Source organism: Giraffa tippelskirchi, chromosome 12, assembly GCF_054371585.1.
Source record: "Giraffa tippelskirchi isolate mGirTip1 chromosome 12, T2T-mGirTip1v1.2.pri, whole genome shotgun sequence".
In the NCBI taxonomy this organism is placed as follows: Eukaryota; Metazoa; Chordata; class Mammalia; order Artiodactyla; family Giraffidae; genus Giraffa; species Giraffa tippelskirchi.
In genome coordinates, this window is record NC_137286.1 from 66,181,188 (window position 1) to 66,204,228 (window position 23,041).

At 54.9% G+C, this 23,041-nt stretch overlaps 1 long non-coding RNA gene across 1 annotated transcript in view; it reads left to right on the forward strand.

Annotated features, from left to right (window-relative positions):
• LOC145530002 (uncharacterized) overlaps positions 1 to 23,041 on the forward strand; it is a 1,493,464-nt gene that overhangs the window by 1,083,499 nt on the left and 386,924 nt on the right. The window contains exons 130-132 of the long non-coding RNA XR_014071397.1: positions 2,303 to 2,414; positions 9,954 to 10,065; positions 17,606 to 17,717. This is a non-coding gene — a long non-coding RNA (uncharacterized LOC145530002). The remainder of the gene's footprint in view (positions 1 to 2,302; positions 2,415 to 9,953; positions 10,066 to 17,605; positions 17,718 to 23,041) is intronic.

A 23,041-nucleotide genomic window follows, 5' to 3' on the forward strand; every position in this document is an offset into this window, starting at 1 on the left:
TCTTCAGATGTAGCTGTCTGGTTTTCCCATGGACATTTATTGAAGAGGCTTTCTTGTTCCCATTTGGATATTCTCCCCTTTTGTGTCAGAGATGAGTTGACCATGGATGCCGGGGTTTGTTTCTGGACCCTCAACTTGATTCCATCGATCTGGATCTGTGTGTGTTGTTGTATTCCCAATAGCATACTGTCCTGCTGCTGCCGCTGCGCCTAAGTCACTTCAGTCGTGTCTGACTCTGCGCGACCCCATGGCCTGCAGCCTACCATGCTCCTCCATCCAGGGCGTTTTCCAGGCAAGAGTACTGGAGTGGGTCGCCATCGCCTTCTCCGATACTCTCCTGAGGATCCTAGTTTGGTCGTCTAATTTCCTTTCACACAACCTTGGATGTCCGTATCGGGGCTTTTTCGTCGGATTGTATTGACAATTTAGGCTCTTTTCTGTTTCCGTACCCCTTTTGCAATTCTTTGTTCGGTGCGAAAATGCATTGGCATTTTGGGAGGAATAGCATCGAAGCTGTGGATTGCCTTGTGGGGCTGTGACATCATTTTCCCAATAGGAATTCTTTCAAGCCCTGAGCACAGCTTCTCTTTCCAGTGGTTGGTGTGGGCTTGATCTTCCTTCTTCCATCTCTCGCCGTTTTGTGAGAACAGGTCCTTCCTTCCCTTCTGGGTTAGATGGACTCGTGGGTATCACTTCAGTGAATGGCATTGTCAGTGGGGGTGATAATTCCCTTCTCATTGGAGGACTTTGCTGTGAGTATTAGAAATGCAAGTGATTTCTCTTCCCCTTCCTCCCTGTCCATCTCTCAGAGCCACCGGGAAACAGAGGCCTCATCCAGGGTCACACAGGCCTGAGGGAGTGCAACTAGACTGTTGTTTCTTCAGGCCCTCAGTGCTGGACATCATCCGGGATACTCTGTGTGTGTCTTCCTCAGTCTGGTGTCCCTTCAGACCTTTCCCTAGTTTTCACAGGCTTGTCGTGTTGGTGTTCTTTGTCTGTTTGGAGACACATCCTTGAGAAGCTTTGTGTTTCCACTCATTCGTCTCGCGATGTATGACCTGTCTTTTGCTTTTGTAATGAGGTCTTTCCCACAGTAGATATCTTTGATTTTGCAAAGTCCACTGTATTCTCTGGGTTGTTTTGTGGGCTGCCTTTTTGTTTTGTGTGTGAAGACTCAAAGCACGTGTCCAGTTTCTGCTCATTGTTCTTCTAGATTTGTGACAAGTTTTCATGGAAACTTTGTCTAGGGATAACTGGAAGTGAACTCGGTGTAAGGTGTCAAGTCTCCATCTCCATTCATGTCATGCCCTGCAGTTTCCAATTCCCTGTTCCTGAGTGGTTTTGGAGACCTTGTGGGAAGTTTGGTTGCATCGGAGTTTGCGTTTCCACCTTGAGTAGATTCACACTGTTCTGCCCTCAGGGACACTGTCAAGGGGGAGTGAGGAGCAGCCTGCACTTCCAGCAGTGACCACACGGTGGGGCGAGTGCTGCTCTCCCCTCTGGGAGCCCCAGGCCACAGGCATCCCAGTGAGGAGCCAGCTCTGTGCTCAGCTGAAAGGAGTTAGTCTCTCAGGAGCCTCTGAGCCCTTGCCTTTGGATCACCCAGGGTGGGCATTTGCTGTGACAGAAAAAAATTGCCCTGAATTCCATGGACGGAAGAGCCTGGCTGTGTAGAGTTCGTGAGTTGCCGTGAATCAGACACAACTGAGGACACAAAAATTCAATAGACTAAAACACTTTTTGGGGGTGGGGGGAGTGAAAGGGGGTGATGTGGGGTTTTTTGTCTTATATAATAGCCGAGGGAAATCTAGTTTAAACCTAAATTCACATAGATGGGAAAGGTATAGCTCTCCGTCACCCTATTAAAAAAACAAAAAAACGTCTTAACTTTTCTGAAAGCTTATTTAGTAGCTTCCTTGAGCAGTTCATTGTGAAGGATTTTTTTTTTTTTTTCTGTGACATTGGCCTCATTAAAAAGTACGGTTTGCCTTTACTGGATAATTTTGTTCATTTGGTTTGTTAGGGAATCTTGGTAATATTTGAGTTTCCTGGGGAGTATGGTCACATGACCTGGCCCTGGCCAATCGGTGTGTTCCACCTCCCTGGCCACTGTGATTGGCTCCGGACTGGGGCAGTGCCCAATCGGGGCCCGGGGCCGGGCCTCACGTTGGAAGCCAGGGGAAGACGAGCTCTCGTTCTGCTGGGGTAGGGGAAGGGGTGGGGCCAGGGGAGGTCAGGCTCCAGCAGTGGGAGGGGCTTGAGGTCCGCCTGCGGCAGTTGGTGACCTTCCTGCTCCCCTCAGGGCAGAGCCGCCGGCCTGAGAATGAGGGCGCTGCTGAGCCCAGGGGCTGGGATGGCCCGCTGCTGCTGTGGTCCCAGAGCTCCACCCGAGACCTGAGGGAGGCCGTCTGCCCGTGAGTCCTCTCCCGCTTGTCTGTCAGCTTGTTTGAACCATGCTGGGTTTTCTGCCCAGCTGGCTAAGGGGAGTCCCTGGAAATGCAAGGGTGTGGGTTTTGGCAGACTTCAGGGAAGACATGCCAGATGAGCCTGGGAGACTCCAGCTTAATCTGGATTCAGGAGATATCTCTTCGGGCCAGCTAGTAATTGTAGGATAAGCCTAATGAGTCTTCACAGGATGAAGAGAGTAACGTGCCAAGGTAGCAATCGATGTCCTCATTCGAGAGGATGAAGCTGGTGCTCAGAGAAGGGGGGAACCTGGCCAGAGCAAGGAGGTGTGCACCCAGACAGAACCCCCAGATCCGGCCATTTGAGCTCAGGGAGGCCACTGGTGTGGCTTGTCCCTGTAGCAGGCGCCGAGGCACGCAGCCCACCCTGATTCCTGCGGGGGCCTGACTTGGGAAGTGCCATCTGGTAGCTTTGAGACTCACCAAACCAAATTGCACTGGAGAGAGGAACGACACCTTCCTTCATCCACCCCCCACCCCCGCCGGATTCCCACATACCCTGACCCCTTTCTCTTGACTTCGGAGCCATTTCCAGAGTCCCGCTCATATGACCTCATTCGAAGTGCACTGTGGACGAGCTGCCATCTGCAGCTGCTACCACAGCAGCCAAGGGCTTCAGCTCCCGAGTACCTCCCTTCCTTTGGAACTTGGGGGCCCTCTACTCCCCACTTGCACACCACAGACCTTTGCTGAGGATTGTGGGGACCCTCACTCAGTTTGCAGCACGTTGTAGCCATCCCTGTCCTCTCAATACCTCCCTTGCCACTCAGCTTGTGAGCCCCTTTGGAGCAGCGTGGCCCACCTGGCTGCAACGGAAGAGACACAGCTGACAGTGAAACAACAGCTTAGATCTGACAGCCGGAAAGCTCTGTCAAAAGGGACCTCCCTCTTCACACCGTAGAGGCTGTAGGAGCCGCCAGGCTTTCGGAACCAGTGCTGGGGCCAAAATGACTCCACAGCCGTTTTCCTTCCTGGGGAGGGTTCTGGCTCGAGTGGGAATGGCTCAAGTCTCCTAAGGTTCTGAAAGCCCACTGTGTGCAGATTCACGGTACACAGAGAGGAGAAGGTGGAGTCCTGCCCTGGAGGTGGTCACAGCTCACGGATGAGCCAGGCAGGCAGGCAGGCAGGCAGGGCATGAGAACACCTGAGCTGCCTTCATGAGTGAATGGTGTGGGGGCAGAGGAAGAGAAGCCGGTCTGCTCCCTCATGTGGTGCCCAGGGCAGGTTGTCCCCAGAGGAAACCCTTACGACGGTGAGGACTCTCACTGCTGTTTCCCAAGGGGTTCCGTCGGTGCGTGTCTTCCCCGGAGCGGTCAGGCCGTCTCTAAAGTACACTGGCCATGGGCATTGCCTCTCCTTGGAACTTCCCACGTGTTTCTCTTTTTTATGGAACAGTGATTTTTCTAGAGGGGTTCTGGGCCACAAGGTTGTTGGGTCATTTTCTGGCCTTCTGTCGTGAAGAACGCTTTCCTGGGCGTTGGGGTGGTTTGTTGTTCCAGCTCCCTTTCTTGGCTTCTTTTGGGAGCTGGTGCAACAAGAGGAGCTCAGCCTCTGCCTTCTGGCTGAGATGTCACCCTTCAAACAGCAATGCCTGCCTGGAGATAATGATGGCATTTGCCAAAAGGGCTTCGTTTGGCACATGATATCTTGAAAGGACGTACACCGTCCTGTCAGCTATCAAAGGCTAGTTCAAATGACATAAAAATGAGAACTCTCCAATGGAGTCTTACAGTAGGTGGAGAGTCCGAAAGAAACTCCTTCAGTCATTTCACTGAGAGTCATTGATTGGGGACACCAAGAATATAGGAAGGAATGCAGAAAGAAAAGATGAAATTGTGTTCAGGATCGGGGGGAGGGATGAACAGGGCGTGCTTGCCTTGAATCCAGGCTTTGTTGGGGGGTGGGGCATAAAGATCAAACGGGTCTGAAACCACAAAGTGGTGATGGTAACACAGTATCACCAGAGTTACACAACAGTGTTCCCAAATTGCAACAATGATGAAAAAGTTTACTAAGTTAACCAACAAGTTCCCAACTTAACCAACAAAAATACAGGAAACCATACAAAAAATAAAACATCACCAGAAAGGTGGAAACAAACCAAATGCAAAGCAGTTCAGGGGAAAGGAACTCCATGTCCCCTGGGGGCAGACCGAGTTGACAGCGTCCACGGTGAGCCGACAGGGATGGAGGCGGCAGAGCCGACCGCTCCCCTGGACGTGGTGTTTCCGGCAAGGGCTCTGGGTCTCTGTCCAGAGCGGGGGCTCGTTCTTCCTGCAGGGGTGGGTGAGTCATCGTCGGCGTCTGGGTGTTGCGCGGGAGCCAGGGCAGGCTCTCCCTGCCGAGGCGGTGACTCCTCCTCTGCCTCGGGTTCTCCTGCCAAAGCCCGAGCAGGTACAGGTGCACGTGGAGGTGGAGGTTCTGGCTGAGGGGGTGGGACATCAGTGCCTGGGGCTGGGGGTCCTGCAGGCACGGAGATCCGATCTGCCCGGTGTGCTGGCCAGAACCCAGCTGGCCTGGTGTCTCTGCGAGGGCAAGTCTCGGTTCTCCATCTGCCCTCGGTGGATCCCTGGGTCCTGCACCTGGAGCCACCACCTCTGTAGGGACAGGTCTGGGAAGTGGAGCCTGGTTCCAGTTGGAGGCCAGTGCTAGAGCTGGGGGAGAAGCAAAGTTTGCCCACAGGCCAGCCTTGGCATGTGCGTATCCCGGGACAGAAAGCTTCCAAGAGATTCCCAAAGAATACCCAGGGTCGGATGTCTTTTGGGACTGAAGTGTGCAAGAAGGGGGTGGGGGTGTGAGGCCAGCGCTTGCTGCAGGCCCAGCAGCATCTTTCGGGGACTCGTCCCTGTGTAGCTCAGCACCCCCTCCCCACACACTCCCGTGCACCAGCCCCAGCGTCCTCACCTCTGTGCTCTGGCGTGCTGGGCTCCAGGTCCTCCTGCTGCCTCAGAGGCTGGGGTTCTCGGGACTCTGGGTCGGAGCCGGGTGTGCTGAGCTCCGTGGCAGCCTCAGACTGGGCCGCCGGGTGTATCCTGTGTGGTGTCTCGGCAGCAGGCCTTCCCCGCCTCCGCTTCGCCCCCGGTGGGGCTGATGCCTCCGTGGGCACGCTCACCTGGAGCCTGCACTGGGCCTCAGGGGCGGGGGGGTGGTGCTCCGACCCCTCCCTCCGGGAGGTGGACGGGGTGTCCCCGTCCTCGGCCTCATCACGTGGGAAGCTCTGCAACGACAGTGACCGTCAGCCAGCCATGCTGGGACTTTTCCGAGCTGGGCCTGGCCAGTGGAGCCGCTGCTTCTGCCTGCTCGAACTTCTCTTCCCAGAAGGGTCAGAGACGTGTGTCTGCTCAGATCCCCACCCGGGAGGAAAGAGACCCACCTGAGGGTGTGAGGCCAGCCTGGGCGGCCGGCGCTGCCCGCACTCTCCCCATCCCAGCCAGCCTGCTCTCCCCTGGGGTGTGGACACAACTTGCCCGCAGGCTTCTGAACCCACATCCGCCTGGGCTTCCTTGAGGGAGACACACCCCGAGAAACCCGCATCCACACACACAGGCAAAGGACCCGGTGTTTCCGGGTGGCATGGGAGAGGTGGGCTGGCCCGGCCTGGGGCTCCCCGTGTTACCTTTCTGTTTCTCCGGGCAAAGGGCCAGAGGCCTCTCGGGGGTGCCCTGAGCCAACGTCGACAGGGTGCCCACGCACACTGCCTGTGAGCTCTCCTGAGGCCCCGGCCTCTGGGCAGGGGCAAACAGCAGAACATCCTGGCAGCAAGTGATCTGGCTGGGGGCTCCTCTCCGCTCTGGAGGCCTGGATACACGGGTTGCGGGTTCTGTTGGGTTCTGTTGCCGGCAGGTGACATCATTTCCTGGGGTTCGTGCTGAGGTCCCTTCCCCAAAACTTCCCAAGGGAATCTCTGGGTTTCTGACTGCTCGACCACCCCCCCTTAGGCCATGTGCAGGCACAGTGACAGCCACACAGCCCAGCCCACAGCCCTGGGGAGGCCTGGGTGCAGCCAGGGCCTGAGCTCCGAGGACCCCGCTGCTCTCAGACCAGGCTCCTTCTTCTCATAAGTGGTGTGGCCCTGGACAAGCGTATGCCCCTCAGGGTTTCCCCAGTCTCTCCATCTGGAGAGTGGGGGTCATTCTCCCATCTGCTTCCTAGGTCTGTCGGCCTACGAGCAGCTCCATGCCTTTCCACCTGGGGCCGATATCACGTGGAGCTTGTGCGCTGAGACTTCAGAAAGAAAGACTCCATCCAGGGCTGACACAGCACAGAATGGGGCAGAACGAGGCCTGGATGCGCCGTGGTACCCAGGAAAAGGCACTCCCCCTCCTGAGTGTTTTGAGACCCCGCATCCAAGTTGGAGGCGCGAAAGGAAGACTCGAAGGTCTCCCTCTCTTATAGAAAAGAGTAGCCAACTTTCTGGTCCTCTGTTTCCATTGAGATTCTGTTCAAGTGTCCCAGCTCGGCTTCTGCGGGTGGCTGAGCTTCTAATGGCTCCCTGCGTTCTTGTCTTTTCCTCTCCAAACCTTCCGTCCTTTTCCCCCTTCTGGGGTGGATGGGCGCTGTCATTGCTTCTACCTTCGAGACAGATTGATGAAAAGTCTGGACCGTCGACTCCTTTCCTCTCTTTGGTTCCGTGTCTCTCTCTGTCTGTGTCCCTCTCTTTTCCCTTCTCGATTCAGTCTGTGTCTTCCTCTTTCTCTCTCGTGTGTGGATGGATGGATGCTAGGAATGCACATGTATATGATTAGATGAGGGTTATGTTTTAGGGATAGGTTAGAGGGAGAGAAAGGCTTTAGGTCGGAGTTGGTCATGGGGGAAGGGTCAAGGGTGGTGGTGGTGTTTCTTGGAATCTGAGTGCTGTGCATTCTTCGTCTCTTTCCATATGAACCCCTTCTCAGATACACCACTTGCAAGGAGTCTCTCATGTTCCGTTTCCCATCTTTTGCATTTCTGAATGCTTAGCTTCTCTGTTGTGAAGAGGTTCCATTGGATGGAAACCCATTGGCGTACTTCGTTTTCCTCTTTCCCTTACTTGAAGAGACCCATTTCTACCTCCGCCCAGCAAATGGCAAGGAGACTCTGATGTTAAGGAGCCTTTGACCTACGCTTCTTTCTAGCTGTCTCATGACATCAGTCTTTAGGGTGAGGTTTTTCCCCGATATTGAGGTGGTGTGAGATCAAAACCAATAGCGTTCTTCAGATGTAGCTGTCTGGTTTTCCCATGGACATTTATTGAAGAGGCTTTCTTGTTCCCATTTGGATATTCTCCCCTTTTGTGTCAGAGATGAGTTGACCATGGATGCCGGGGTTTGTTTCTGGACCCTCAACTTTATTCCATCGATCTGGATCTGTGTGTGTTGTTGTATTCCCAATAGCATACTGTCCTGCTGCTGCCGCTGCGCCTAAGTCATTTCAGTCGTGTCTGACTCTGCGCGACCCCATGGCCTGCAGCCTACCAGGCTCCTCCGTCCAGGGCGTTTTCCAGGCAAGAGTACTGGAGTGGGTCGCCATCGCCTTCTCCGATACTCTCCTGAGGATCCTAGTTTGGTCGTCTAATTTCCTTTCACACAACCTTGGATGTCCGTATCGGGGCTTTTTCGTCGGATTGTATTGACAATTTAGGCTCTTTTCTGTTTCCGTACCCCTTTTGCAATTCTTTGTTCGGTGCGAAAATGCATTGGCATTTTGGGAGGAATAGCATCGAAGCTGTGGATTGCCTTGTGGGGCTGTGACATCATTTTCCCAATAGGAATTCTTTCAAGCCCTGAGCACAGCTTCTCTTTCCAGTGGTTGGTGTGGGCTTGATCTTCCTTCTTCCATCTCTCGCCGTTTTGTGAGAACAGGTCCTTCCTTCCCTTCTGGGTTAGATGGACTCGTGGGTATCACTTCAGTGAATGGCATTGTCAGTGGGGGTGATAATTCCCTTCTCATTGGAAGACTTTGCTGTGAGTATTAGAAATGCAAGTGATTTCTCTTCCCCTTCCTCCCTGTCCATCTCTCAGAGCCACCGGGAAACAGAGGCCTCATCCAGGGTCACACAGGCCTGAGGGAGTGCAACTAGACTGTTGTTTCTTCAGGCCCTCAGTGCTGGACATCATCCGGGATACTCTGTGTGTGTCTTCCTCAGTCTGCTGTCCCTTCAGACCTTTCCCTAGTTTTCACAGGCTTGTCGTGTTGGTGTTCTTTGACTGTTTGGAGACACATCCTTGAGAAGCTTTGTGTTTCCACTCATTCGTCTCGCGATGTATGACCTGTCTTTTGCTTTTGTAATGAGGTCTTTCCCACAGTAGATATCTTTGATTTTGCAAAGTCCACTGTATTCTCTGGGTTGTTTTGTGGGCTGCCTTTTTGTTTTGTGTGTGAAGACTCAAAGCACGTGTCCGGTTTCTGCTCATTGTTCTTCTAGATTTGTGACAAGTTTTCATGGAAACTTTGTCTAGGGATAACTGGAAGTGAACTCGGTGTAAGGTGTCAAGTCTCCATCTCCATTCATGTCATGCCCTGCAGTTTCCAATTCCCTGTTCCTGAGTGGTTTTGGAGACCTTGTGGGAAGTTTGGTTGCATCGGAGTTTGCGTTTCCACCTTGAGTAGATTCACACTGTTCTGCCCTCAGGGACACTGTCAAGGGGGAGTGAGGAGCAGCCTGCACTTCCAGCAGTGACCACACGGTGGGGCGAGTGCTGCTCTCCCCTCTGGGAGCCCCAGGCCACAGGCATCCCAGTGAGGAGCCTGCTCTGTGCTCAGCTGAAAGGAGTTAGTCTCTCAGGAGCCTCTGAGCCCTTGCCTTTGGATCACCCAGGGTGGGCATTTGCTGTGACAGAAAAAAATTGCCCTGAATTCCATGGACGGAAGAGCCTGGCTGTGTAGAGTTCGTGAGTTGCCGTGAATCAGACACAACTGAGGACACAAAAATTCAATAGACTAAAACACTTTTTGGGGGTGGGGGGAGTGAAAGGGGGTGATGTGGGGTTTTTTGTCTTATATAATAGCCGAGGGAAATCTAGTTTAAACCTAAATTCACATAGATGGGAAAGGTATAGCTCTCCGTCACCCTATTAAAAAAAAAAAAAAACGTCTTAACTTTTCTGAAAGCTTATTTAGTAGCTTCCTTGAGCAGTTCATTGTGAAGGATTTTTTTTTTTTCTGTGACATTGGCCTCATTAAAAAGTACGGTTTGCCTTTACTGGATAATTTTGTTCATTGGTTTGTTAGGGAATCTTGGTAATATTTGAGTTTCCTGGGGAGTATGGTCACATGACCTGGCCCTGGCCAATCGGTGTGTTCCACCTCCCTGGCCACTGTGATTGGCTCCGGACTGGGTCAGTGCCCAATCGGGGCCCGGGGCCGGGCCTCACGTTGGAAGCCAGGGGAAGACGAGCTCTCGTTCTGCTGGGGTAGGGGAAGGGGTGGGGCCGGGGGAGGTCAGGCTCCAGCAGTGGGAGGGGCTTGAGGTCCGCCTGCGGCAGTTGGTGACCTTCCTGCTCCCCTCAGGGCAGAGCCGCCGGCCTGAGAATGAGGGCGCTGCTGAGCCCAGGGGCTGGGATGGCCCGCTGCTGCTGTGGTCCCAGAGCTCCACCCGAGACCTGAGGGAGGCCGTCTGCCCGTGAGTCCTCTCCCGCTTGTCTGTCAGCTTGTTTGAACCATGCTGGGTTTTCTGCCCAGCTGGCTAAGGGGAGTCCCTGGAAATGCAAGGGTGTGGGTTTTGGCAGACTTCAGGGAAGACATGCCAGATGAGCCTGGGAGACTCCAGCTTAATCTGGATTCAGGAGATATCTCTTCGGGCCAGCTAGTAATTGTAGGATAAGCCTAATGAGTCTTCACAGGATGAAGAGAGTAACGTGCCAAGGTAGCAATCGATGTCCTCATTCGAGAGGATGAAGCTGGTGCTCAGAGAAGGGGGGAACTTGGCCAGAGCAAGGAGGTGTGCACCCAGACAGAACCCCCAGATCCGGCCATTGGAGCTCAGGGAGGCCACTGGTGTGGCTTGTCCGTGTAGCAGGCGCCGAGGCACACAGCCCACCCTGATTCCTGCGGGGGCCTGACTTGGGAAGTGCCATCTGGTAGCTTTGAGACTCACCAAACCAAATTGCACTGGAGAGAGGAAGGACACCTTCCTTCATCCACCCCCCACCCCCGCCGGATTCCCACATACCCTGACCCCTTTCTCTTGATTTCGGAGCCATTTCCAGAGTCCCGCTCATATGACCTCATTCGAAGTGCACTGTGGACGAGCTGCCATCTGCAGCTGCTACCACAGCAGCCAAGGGCTTTAGCTCCCGAGTACCTCCCTTCCTTTGGAACTTGGGGGCCCTCTACTCCCCACTTGCACACCACAGACCTTTGCTGAGGATTGTGGGGACCCTCACTCAGTTTGCAGCACGTTGTAGCCATCCCTGTCCTCTCAATACCTCCCTTGCCACTCAGCTTGTGAGCCCCTTTGGAGCAGCGTGGCCCACCTGGCTGCAACGGAAGAGACACAGCTGACAGTGAAACAACAGCTTAGATCTGACAGCCGGAAAGCTCTGTCAAAAGGGACCTCCCTCTTCACACCGTAGAGGCTGTAGGAGCCGCCAGGCTTTCGGAACCAGTGCTGGGGCCAAAATGACCCCACAGCCGTTTTCCTTCCTGGGGAGGGTTCTGGCTCGAGTGGGAATGGCTCAAGTCTCCTAAGGTTCTGAAAGCCCACTGTGTGCAGATTCACGGTACACAGAGAGGAGAAGGTGGAGTCCTGCCCTGGAGGTGGTCACAGCTCACGGATGAGCCAGGCAGGCAGGCAGGCAGGCAGGCAGGGCATGAGAACACCTGAGCTGCCTTCATGAGTGAATGGTGTGGGAGCAGAGGAAGAGAAGCCGGTCTGCTCCCTCATGTGGTGCCCAGGGCAGGTTGTCCCCAGAGGAAACCCTTACGACGGTGAGGACTCTCACTGCTGTTTCCCAAGGGGTTCCGTCGGTGCGTGTCTTCCCCGGAGCGGTCAGGCCGTCTCTAAAGTACACTGGCCATGGGCATTGCCTCTCCTTGGAACTTCCCACGTGTTTCTCTTTTTTATGGAACAGTGATTTTTCTAGAGGGGTTCTGGGCCACAAGGTTGTTGGGTCATTTTCTAGCCTTCTGTCGTGAAGAACGCTTTCCTGGGCGTTGGGGTGGTTTGTTGTTCCAGCTCCCTTTCTTGGCTTCTTTTGGGAGCTGGTGCAACAAGAGGAGCTCAGCCTCTGCCTTCTGGCTGAGATGTCACCCTTCAAACAGCAATGCCTGCCTGGAGATAATGATGGCATTTGCCAAAAGGGCTTCGTTTGGCACATGATATCTTGAAAGGACGTACACCGTCCTGTCAGCTATCAAAGGCTAGTTCAAATGACATAAAAATGAGAACTCTCCAATGGAGTCTTACAGTAGGTGGAGAGTCCGAAAGAAACTCCTTCAGTCATTTCACTGAGAGTCATTGATTGGGGACACCAAGAATATAGGAAGGAATGCAGAAAGAAAAGCTGAAATTGTGTTCAGGATCGGGGGGAGGGATGAACAGGGCGTGCTTGCCTTGAATCCAGGCTTTGTTGGGGGGTGGGGCATAAAGATCAAACGGGTCTGAAACCACAAAGTGGTGATGGTAACACAGTATCACCAGAGTTACACAACAGTGTTCCCAAATTGCAACAATGATGAAAAAGTTTACTAACTTAACCAACAAGTTCCCAACTTAACCAACAAAAATACAGGAAACCATACAAAAAATAAAACATCACCAGAAAGGTGGAAACAAACCAAATGCAAAGCAGTTCAGGGGAAAGGAACTCCATGTCCCCTGGGGGCAGACCGAGTTGACAGCGTCCACGGTGAGCCGACAGGGATGGAGGCGGCAGAGCCGACCGCTCCCCTGGACGTGGTGTTTCCGGCAAGGGCTCTGGGTCTCTGTCCAGAGCGGGGGCTCGTTCTTCCTGCAGGGGTGGGTGAGTCATCGTCGGCGTCTGGGTGTTGCGCGGGAGCCAGGGCAGGCTCTCCCTGCCGAGGCGGTGACTCCTCCTCTGCCTCGGGTTCTCCTGCCAAAGCCCGAGCAGGTACAGGTGCACGTGGAGGTGGAGGTTCTGGCTGAGGGGGTGGGACATCAGTGCCTGGGGCTGGGGGTCCTGCAGGCACGGAGATCCGATCTGCCCGGTGTGCTGGCCAGAACCCAGCTGGCCTGGTGTCTCTGCGAGGGCAAGTCTCGGTTCTCCATCTGCCCTCGGTGGATCCCTGGGTCCTGCACCTGGAGCCACCACCTCTGTAGGGACAGGTCTGGGAAGTGGAGCCTGGTTCCAGTTGGAGGCCAGTGCTAGAGCTGGGGGAGAAGCAAAGTTTGCCCACAGGCCAGCCTTGGCATGTGCGTATCCCGGGACAGAAAGCTTCCAAGAGATTCCCAAAGAATACCCAGGGTCGGATGTCTTTTGGGACTGAAGTGTGCAAGAAGGGGGTGGGGGTGTGAGGCCAGCGCTTGCTGCAGGCCCAGCAGCATCTTTCGGGGACTCGTCCCTGTGTAGCTCAGCACCCCCTCCCCACACACTCCCGTGCACCAGCCCCAGCGTCCTCACCTCTGTGCTCTGGCGTGCTGGGCTCCAGGTCCTCCTGCTGCCTCAGAGGCTGGGGTTCTCGGGACTCTGGGTCGGAGCCGGGTGTGCTGAGCTCCGTGGCAGCCTCAGACTGGGCCGCCGGGTGTATCCTGTGTGGTGTCTCGGCAGCAGGCCTTCCCCGCCTCCGCTTCGCCCCCGGTGGGGCTGATGCCTCCGTGGGCACGCTCACCTGGAGCCTGCACTGGGCCTCAGGGGCGGGGGGGTGGTGCTCCGACCCCTCCCTCCGGGAGGTGGACGGGGTGTCCCCGTCCTCGGCCTCATCACGTGGGAAGCTCTGCAACGACAGTGACCGTCAGCCAGCCATGCTGGGACTTTTCCGAGCTGGGCCTGGCCAGTGGAGCCGCTGCTTCTGCCTGCTCGAACTTCTCTTCCCAGAAGGGTCAGAGACGTGTGTCTGCTCAGATCCCCACCCGGGAGGAAAGAGACCCACCTGAGGGTGTGAGGCCAGCCTGGGCGGCCGGCGCTGCCCGCACTCTCCCCATCCCAGCCAGCCTGCTCTCCCCTGGGGTGTGGACACAACTTGCCCGCAGGCTTCTGACCCCATATCCGCCTGGGCTTCCTTGAGGGAGACACACCCCGAGAAACCCGCATCCACACACACAGGCAAAGGACCCGGTGTTTCCGGGTGGCATGGGAGAAGTGGGCTGGCCCGGCCTGGGGCTCCCCGTGTTACCTTTCTGTTTCTCCGGGCAAAGGGCCAGAGGCCTCTCGGGGGTGCCCTGAGCCAACGTCGACAGGGTGCCCACGCACACTGCCTGTGAGCTCTCCTGAGGCCCCGGCCTCTGGGCAGGGGCAAACAGCAGAACATCCTGGCAGCAAGTGATCTGGCTGGGGGCTCCTCTCCGCTCTGGAGGCCTGGATACACGGGTTGCGGGTTCTGTTGGGTTCTGTTGCCGGCAGGTGACATCATTTCCTGGGGTTCGTGCTGAGGTCCCTTCCCCAAAACTTCCCAAGGGAATCTCTGGGTTTCTGACTGCTCGACCACCCCCCTTAGGCCATGTGCAGGCACAGTGACAGCCACACAGCCCAGCCCACAGCCCTGGGGAGGCCTGGGTGCAGCCAGGGCCTGAGCTCCGAGGACCCCGCTGCTCTCAGACCAGGCTCCTTCTTCTCATAAGTGGTGTGGCCCTGGACAAGCGTATGCCCCTCAGGGTTTCCCCAGTCTCTCCATCTGGAGAGTGGGGGTCATTCTCCCATCTGCTTCCTAGGTCTGTCGGCCTACGAGCAGCTCCATGCCTTTCCACCTGGGGCCGATATCACGTGGAGCTTGTGCGCTGAGACTTCAGAAAGAAAGACTCCATCCAGGGCTGACACAGCACAGAATGGAGCAGAACGAGGCCTGGATGCGCCGTGGTACTCAGGAAAAGGCACTCCCCCTCCTGAGTGTTTTGAGACCCCGCATCCAAGTTGGAGGCGCGAAAGGAAGACTCGAAGGTCTCCCTCTCTTATAGAAAAGAGTAGCCAACTTTCTGGTCCTCTGTTTCCATTGAGATTCTGTTCAAGTGTCCCAGCTCGGCTTCTGCGGGTGGCTGAGCTTCTAATGGCTCCCTGCGTTCTTGTCTTTTCCTCTCCAAACCTTCCGTCCTTTTCCCCCTTCTGGGGTGGATGGGCGCTGTCATTGCTTCTACCTTCGAGACAGATTGATGAAAAGTCTGGACCGTCGACTCCTTTCCTCTCTTTGGTTCCGTGTCTCTCTCTGTCTGTGTCCCTCTCTTTTCCCTTCTCGATTCAGTCTGTGTCTTCCTCTTTCTCTCTCGTGTGTGGATGGATGGATGCTAGGAATGCACATGTATATGATTAGATGAGGGTTATGTTTTAGGGATAGGTTAGAGGGAGAGAAAGGCTTTAGGTCGGAGTTGGTCATGGGGGAAGGGTCAAGGGTGGTGGTGGTGTTTCTTGGAATCTGAGTGCTGTGCATTCTTCGTCTCTTTCCATATGAACCCCTTCTCAGATACACCACTTGCAAGGAGTCTCTCATGTTCCGTTTCCCATCTTTTGCATTTCTGAATGCTTAGCTTCTCTGTTGTGAAGAGGTTCCATTGGATGGAAACCCATTGGCGTACTTCGTTTTCCTCTTTCCCTTACTTGAAGAGACCCATTTCTACCTCCGCCCAGCAAATGGCAAGGAGACTCTGATGTTAAGGAGCCTTTGACCTACGCTTCTTTCTAGCTGTCTCATGACATCAGTCTTTAGGGTGAGGTTTTTCCCCGATATTGAGGTGGTGTGAGATCAAAACCAATAGCGTTCTTCAGATGTAGCTGTCTGGTTTTCCCATGGACATTTATTGAAGAGGCTTTCTTGTTCCCATTTGGATATTCTCCCCTTTTGTGTCAGAGATGAGTTGACCATGGATGCCGGGGTTTGTTTCTGGACCCTCAACTTTATTCCATCGATCTGGATCTGTGTGTGTTGTTGTATTCCCAATAGCATACTGTCCTGCTGCTGCCGCTGCGCCTAAGTCATTTCAGTCGTGTCTGACTCTGCGTGACCCCATGGCCTGCAGCCTACCAGGCTCCTCCGTCCAGGGCGTTTTCCAGGCAAGAGTACTGGAGTGGGTCGCCATCGCCTTCTCCGATACTCTCCTGAGGATCCTAGTTTGGTCGTCTAATTTCCTTTCACACAACCTTGGATGTCCGTATCGGGGCTTTTTCGTCGGATTGTATTGACAATTTAGGCTCTTTTCTGTTTCCGTACCCCTTTTGCAATTCTTTGTTCGGTGCGAAAATGCATTGGCATTTTGGGAGGAATAGCATCGAAGCTGTGGATTGCCTTGTGGGGCTGTGACATCATTTTCCCAATAGGAATTCTTTCAAGCCCTGAGCACAGCTTCTCTTTCCAGTGGTTGGTGTGGGCTTGATCTTCCTTCTTCCATCTCTCGCCGTTTTGTGAGAACAGGTCCTTCCTTCCCTTCTGGGTTAGATGGACTCGTGGGTATCACTTCAGTGAATGGCATTGTCAGTGGGGGTGATAATTCCCTTCTCATTGGAAGACTTTGCTGTGAGTATTAGAAATGCAAGTGATTTCTCTTCCCCTTCCTCCCTGTCCATCTCTCAGAGCCACCGGGAAACAGAGGCCTCATCCAGGGTCACACAGGCCTGAGGGAGTGCAACTAGACTGTTGTTTCTTCAGGCCCTCAGTGCTGGACATCATCCGGGATACTCTGTGTGTGTCTTCCTCAGTCTGGTGTCCCTTCAGACCTTTCCCTAGTTTTCACAGGCTTGTCGTGTTGGTGTTCTTTGACTGTTTGGAGACACATCCTTGAGAAGCTTTGTGTTTCCACTCATTCGTCTCGCGATGTATGACCTGTCTTTTGCTTTTGTAATGAGGTCTTTCCCACAGTAGATATCTTTGATTTTGCAAAGTCCACTGTATTCTCTGGGTTGTTTTGTGGGCTGCCTTTTTGTTTTGTGTGTGAAGACTCAAAGCACGTGTCCGGTTTCTGCTCATTGTTCTTCTAGATTTGTGACAAGTTTTCATGGAAACTTTGTCTAGGGATAACTGGAAGTGAACTCGGTGTAAGGTGTCAAGTCTCCATCTCCATTCATGTCATGCCCTGCAGTTTCCAATTCCCTGTTCCTGAGTGGTTTTGGAGACCTTGTGGGAAGTTTGGTTGCATCGGAGTTTGCGTTTCCACCTTGAGTAGATTCACACTGTTCTGCCCTCAGGGACACTGTCAAGGGGGAGTGAGGAGCAGCCTGCACTTCCAGCAGTGACCACACGGTGGGGCGAGTGCTGCTCTCCCCTCTGGGAGCCCCAGGCCACAGGCATCCCAGTGAGGAGCCAGCTCTGTGCTCAGCTGAAAGGAGTTAGTCTCTCAGGAGCCTCTGAGCCCTTGCCTTTGGATCACCCAGGGTGGGCATTTGCTGTGACAGAAAAAAATTGCCCTGAATTCCATGGACGGAAGAGCCTGGCCGTGTAGAGTTCGTGAGTTGCCGTGAATCAGACACAACTGAGGACACAAAAATTCAATAGACTAAAACACTTTTTGGGGGTGGGGGGAGTGAAAGGGGGTGATGTGGGGGTTTTGTCTTATATAATAGCCGAGGGAAATCTAGTTTAAACCTAAATTCACATAGATGGGAAAGGTATAGCTCTCCGTCACCCTATTAAAAAAAAAAAAAAACGTTTTAACTTTTCTGAAAGCTTATTTAGTAGCTTCCTTGAGCAGTTCATTGTGAAGGATTTTTTTTTTTCTGTGACATTGGCCTCATTAAAAAGTACGGTTTGCCTTTACTGGATAATTTTGTTCATTGGTTTGTTAGGGAATCTTGGTAATATTTGAGTTTCCTGGGGAGTATGGTCACATGACCTGGCCCTGGCCAATCGGTGCGTTCCACCTCCCTGGCCACTGTGATTGGCTCCGGACTGGGTCAGTGCCCAATCGGGGCCCGGGGCCGGGCCTCATGTTGGAAGCCAGGGGAAGACGAGCTCTCGTTCTGCTGGGGTAGGGGAAGGGGTGGGGCCGGGGGAGGTCAGGCTCCAGCAGTGGGAGGGGCTTGAGGTCCACCTGCGGCAGTTGGTGACCTTCCTGCTCCCCTCAGGGCAGAGCCGCCGGCTTGAGAATGAGGGCGCTGCTGAGCCCAGGGGCTGGGATGGCCCGCTGCTGCTGTGGTCCCAGAGCTCCACCCGAGACCTGAGGGAGGCCGTCTGCCCGTGAGTCCTCTCCCGCTTGTCTGTCAGCTTGTTTGAACCATGCTGGGTTTTCTGCCCAGCTGGCTAAGGGGAGTCCCTGGAAATGCAAGGGTGTGGGTTTTGGCAGACTTCAGGGAAGACATGCCAGATGAGCCTGGGAGACTCCAGCTTAATCTGGATTCAGGAGATATCTCTTCGGGCCAGCTAGTAATTGTAGGATAAGCCTAATGAGTCTTCACAGGATGAAGAGAGTAACGTGCCAAGGTAGCAATCGATGTCCTCATTCGAGAGGATGAAGCTGGTGCTCAGAGAAGGGGGGAACTTGGCCAGAGCAAGGAGGTGTGCACCCAGACAGAACCCCCAGATCCGGCCATTGGAGCTCAGGGAGGCCACTGGTGTGGCTTGTCCCTGTAGCAGGCGCCGAGGCACGCAGCCCACCCTGATTCCTGCGGGGGCCTGACTTGGGAAGTGCCATCTGGTAGCTTTGAGACTCACCAAACCAAATTGCACTGGAGAGAGGAAGGACACCTTCCTTCATCCACCCCCCACCCCCGCCGGATTCCCACATACCCTGACCCCTTTCTCTTGATTTCGGAGCCATTTCCAGAGTCCCGCTCATATGACCTCATTCGAAGTGCACTGTGGACGAGCTGCCATCTGCAGCTGCTACCACAGCAGCCAAGGGCTTTAGCTCCCGAGTACCTCCCTTCCTTTGGAACTTGGGGGCCCTCTACTCCCCACTTGCACACCACAGACCTTTGCTGAGGATTGTGGGGACCCTCACTCAGTTTGCAGCACGTTGTAGCCATCCCTGTCCTCTCAATACCTCCCTTGCCACTCAGCTTGTGAGCCCCTTTGGAGCAGCGTGGCCCACCTGGCTGCAACGGAAGAGACACAGCTGACAGTGAAACAACAGCTTAGATCTGACAGCCGGAAAGCTCTGTCAAAAGGGACCTCCCTCTTCACACCGTAGAGGCTGTAGGAGCCGCCAGGCTTTCGGAACCAGTGCTGGGGCCAAAATGACCCCACAGCCGTTTTCCTTCCTGGGGAGGGTTCTGGCTCGAGTGGGAATGGCTCAAGTCTCCTAAGGTTCTGAAAGCCCACTGTGTGCAGATTCACGGTACACAGAGAGGAGAAGGTGGAGTCCTGCCCTGGAGGTGGTCACAGCTCACGGATGAGCCAGGCAGGCAGGCAGGCAGGCAGGCAGGGCATGAGAACACCTGAGCTGCCTTCATGAGTGAATGGTGTGGGAGCAGAGGAAGAGAAGCCGGTCTGCTCCCTCATGTGGTGCCCAGGGCAGGTTGTCCCCAGAGGAAACCCTTACGACGCTGAGGACTCTCACTGCTGTTTCCCAAGGGGTTCCGTCGGTGCGTGTCTTCCCCGGAGCGGTCAGGCCGTCTCTAAAGTACACTGGCCATGGGCATTGCCTCTCCTTGGAACTTCCCACGTGTTTCTCTTTTTTATGGAACAGTGATTTTTCTAGAGGGGTTCTGGGCCACAAGGTTGTTGGGTCATTTTCTAGCCTTCTGTCGTGAAGAACGCTTTCCTGGGCGTTGGGGTGGTTTGTTGTTCCAGCTCCCTTTCTTGGCTTCTTTTGGGAGCTGGTGCAACAAGAGGAGCTCAGCCTCTGCCTTCTGGCTGAGATGTCACCCTTCAAACAGCAATGCCTGCCTGGAGATAATGATGGCATTTGCCAAAAGGGCTTCGTTTGGCACATGATATCTTGAAAGGACGTACACCGTCCTGTCAGCTATCAAAGGCTAGTTCAAATGACATAAAAATGAGAACTCTCCAATGGAGTCTTACAGTAGGTGGAGAGTCCGAAAGAAACTCCTTCAGTCATTTCACTGAGAGTCATTGATTGGGGACACCAAGAATATAGGAAGGAATGCAGAAAGAAAAGATGAAATTGTGTTCAGGATCGGGGGGAGGGATGAACAGGGCGTGCTTGCCTTGAATCCAGGCTTTGTTGGGGGGTGGGGCATAAAGATCAAACGGGTCTGAAACCACAAAGTGGTGATGGTAACACAGTATCACCAGAGTTACACAACAGTGTTCCCAAATTGCAACAATGATGAAAAAGTTTACTAACTTAACCAACAAGTTCCCAACTTAACCAACAAAAATACAGGAAACCATACAAAAAATAAAACATCACCAGAAAGGTGGAAACAAACCAAATGCAAAGCAGTTCAGGGGAAAGGAACTCCATGTCCCCTGGGGGCAGACCGAGTTGACAGCGTCCACGGTGAGCCGACAGGGATGGAGGCGGCAGAGCCGACCGCTCCCCTGGACGTGGTGTTTCCGGCAAGGGCTCTGGGTCTCTGTCCAGAGCGGGGGCTCGTTCTTCCTGCAGGGGTGGGTGAGTCATCGTCGGCGTCTGGGTGTTGCGCGGGAGCCAGGGCAGGCTCTCCCTGCCGAGGCGGTGACTCCTCCTCTGCCTCGGGTTCTCCTGCCAAAGCCCGAGCAGGTACAGGTGCACGTGGAGGTGGAGGTTCTGGCTGAGGGGGTGGGACATCAGTGCCTGGGGCTGGGGGTCCTGCAGGCACGGAGATCCGATCTGCCCGGTGTGCTGGCCAGAACCCAGCTGGCCTGGTGTCTCTGCGAGGGCAAGTCTCGGTTCTCCATCTGCCCTCGGTGGATCCCTGGGTCCTGCACCTGGAGCCACCACCTCTGTAGGGACAGGTCTGGGAAGTGGAGCCTGGTTCCAGTTGGAGGCCAGTGCTAGAGCTGGGGGAGAAGCAAAGTTTGCCCACAGGCCAGCCTTGGCATGTGCGTATCCCGGGACAGAAAGCTTCCAAGAGATTCCCAAAGAATACCCAGGGTCGGATGTCTTTTGGGACTGAAGTGTGCAAGAAGGGGGTGGGGGTGTGAGGCCAGCGCTTGCTGCAGGCCCAGCAGCATCTTTCGGGGACTCGTCCCTGTGTAGCTCAGCACCCCCTCCCCACACACTCCCGTGCACCAGCCCCAGCGTCCTCACCTCTGTGCTCTGGCGTGCTGGGCTCCAGGTCCTCCTGCTGCCTCAGAGGCTGGGGTTCTCGGGACTCTGGGTCGGAGCCGGGTGTGCTGAGCTCCGTGGCAGCCTCAGACTGGGCCGCCGGGTGTATCCTGTGTGGTGTCTCGGCAGCAGGCCTTCCCCGCCTCCGCTTCGCCCCCGGTGGGGCTGATGCCTCCGTGGGCACGCTCACCTGGAGCCTGCACTGGGCCTCAGGGGCGGGGGGGTGGTGCTCCGACCCCTCCCTCCGGGAGGTGGACGGGGTGTCCCCGTCCTCGGCCTCATCACGTGGGAAGCTCTGCAACGACAGTGACCGTCAGCCAGCCATGCTGGGACTTTTCCGAGCTGGGCCTGGCCAGTGGAGCCGCTGCTTCTGCCTGCTCGAACTTCTCTTCCCAGAAGGGTCAGAGACGTGTGTCTGCTCAGATCCCCACCCGGGAGGAAAGAGACCCACCTGAGGGTGTGAGGCCAGCCTGGGCGGCCGGCGCTGCCCGCACTCTCCCCATCCCAGCCAGCCTGCTCTCCCCTGGGGTGTGGACACAACTTGCCCGCAGGCTTCTGAACCCACATCCGCCTGGGCTTCCTTGAGGGAGACACACCCCGAGAAACCCGCATCCACACACACAGGCAAAGGACCCGGTGTTTCCGGGTGGCATGGGAGAGGTGGGCTGGCCCGGCCTGGGGCTCCCCGTGTTACCTTTCTGTTTCTCCGGGCAAAGGGCCAGAGGCCTCTCGGGGGTGCCCTGAGCCAACGTCGACAGGGTGCCCACGCACACTGCCTGTGAGCTCTCCTGAGGCCCCGGCCTCTGGGCAGGGGCAAACAGCAGAACATCCTGGCAGCAAGTGATCTGGCTGGGGGCTCCTCTCCGCTCTGGAGGCCTGGATACACGGGTTGCGGGTTCTGTTGGGTTCTGTTGCCGGCAGGTGACATCATTTCCTGGGGTTCGTGCTGAGGTCCCTTCCCCAAAACTTCCCAAGGGAATCTCTGGGCTTCTGACTGCTCGACCACCCCCCCTTAGGCCATGTGCAGGCACAGTGACAGCCACACAGCCCAGCCCACAGCCCTGGGGAGGCCTGGGTGCAGCCAGGGCCTGAGCTCCGAGGACCCCGCTGCTCTCAGACCAGGCTCCTTCTTCTCATAAGTGGTGTGGCCCTGGACAAGCGTATGCCCCTCAGGGTTTCCCCAGTCTCTCCATCTGGAGAGTGGGGGTCATTCTCCCATCTGCTTCCTAGGTCTGTCGGCCTACGAGCAGCTCCATGCCTTTCCACCTGGGGCCGATATCACGTGGAGCTTGTGCGCTGAGACTTCAGAAAGAAAGACTCCATCCAGGGCTGACACAGCACAGAATGGGGCAGAACGAGGCCTGGATGCGCCGTGGTACCCAGGAAAAGGCACTCCCCCTCCTGAGTGTTTTGAGACCCCGCATCCAAGTTGGAGGCGCGAAAGGAAGACTCGAAGGTCTCCCTCTCTTATAGAAAAGAGTAGCCAACTTTCTGGTCCTCTGTTTCCATTGAGATTCTGTTCAAGTGTCCCAGCTCGGCTTCTGCGGGTGGCTGAGCTTCTAATGGCTCCCTGCGTTCTTGTCTTTTCCTCTCCAAACCTTCCGTCCTTTTCCCCCTTCTGGGGTGGATGGGCGCTGTCATTGCTTCTACCTTCGAGACAGATTGATGAAAAGTCTGGACCGTCGACTCCTTTCCTCTCTTTGGTTCCGTGTCTCTCTCTGTCTGTGTCCCTCTCTTTTCCCTTCTCGATTCAGTCTGTGTCTTCCTCTTTCTCTCTCGTGTGTGGATGGATGGATGCTAGGAATGCACATGTATATGATTAGATGAGGGTTATGTTTTAGGGATAGGTTAGAGGGAGAGAAAGGCTTTAGGTCGGAGTTGGTCATGGGGGAAGGGTCAAGGGTGGTGGTGGTGTTTCTTGGAATCTGAGTGCTGTGCATTCTTCGTCTCTTTCCATATGAACCCCTTCTCAGATACACCACTTGCAAGGAGTCTCTCATGTTCCGTTTCCCATCTTTTGCATTTCTGAATGCTTAGCTTCTCTGTTGTGAAGAGGTTCCATTGGATGGAAACCCATTGGCGTACTTCGTTTTCCTCTTTCCCTTACTTGAAGAGACCCATTTCTACCTCCGCCCAGCAAATGGCAAGGAGACTCTGATGTTAAGGAGCCTTTGACCTACGCTTCTTTCTAGCTGTCTCATGACATCAGTCTTTAGGGTGAGGTTTTTCCCCGATATTGAGGTGGTGTGAGATCAAAACCAATAGCGTTCTTCAGATGTAGCTGTCTGGTTTTCCCATGGACATTTATTGAAGAGGCTTTCTTGTTCCCATTTGGATATTCTCCCCT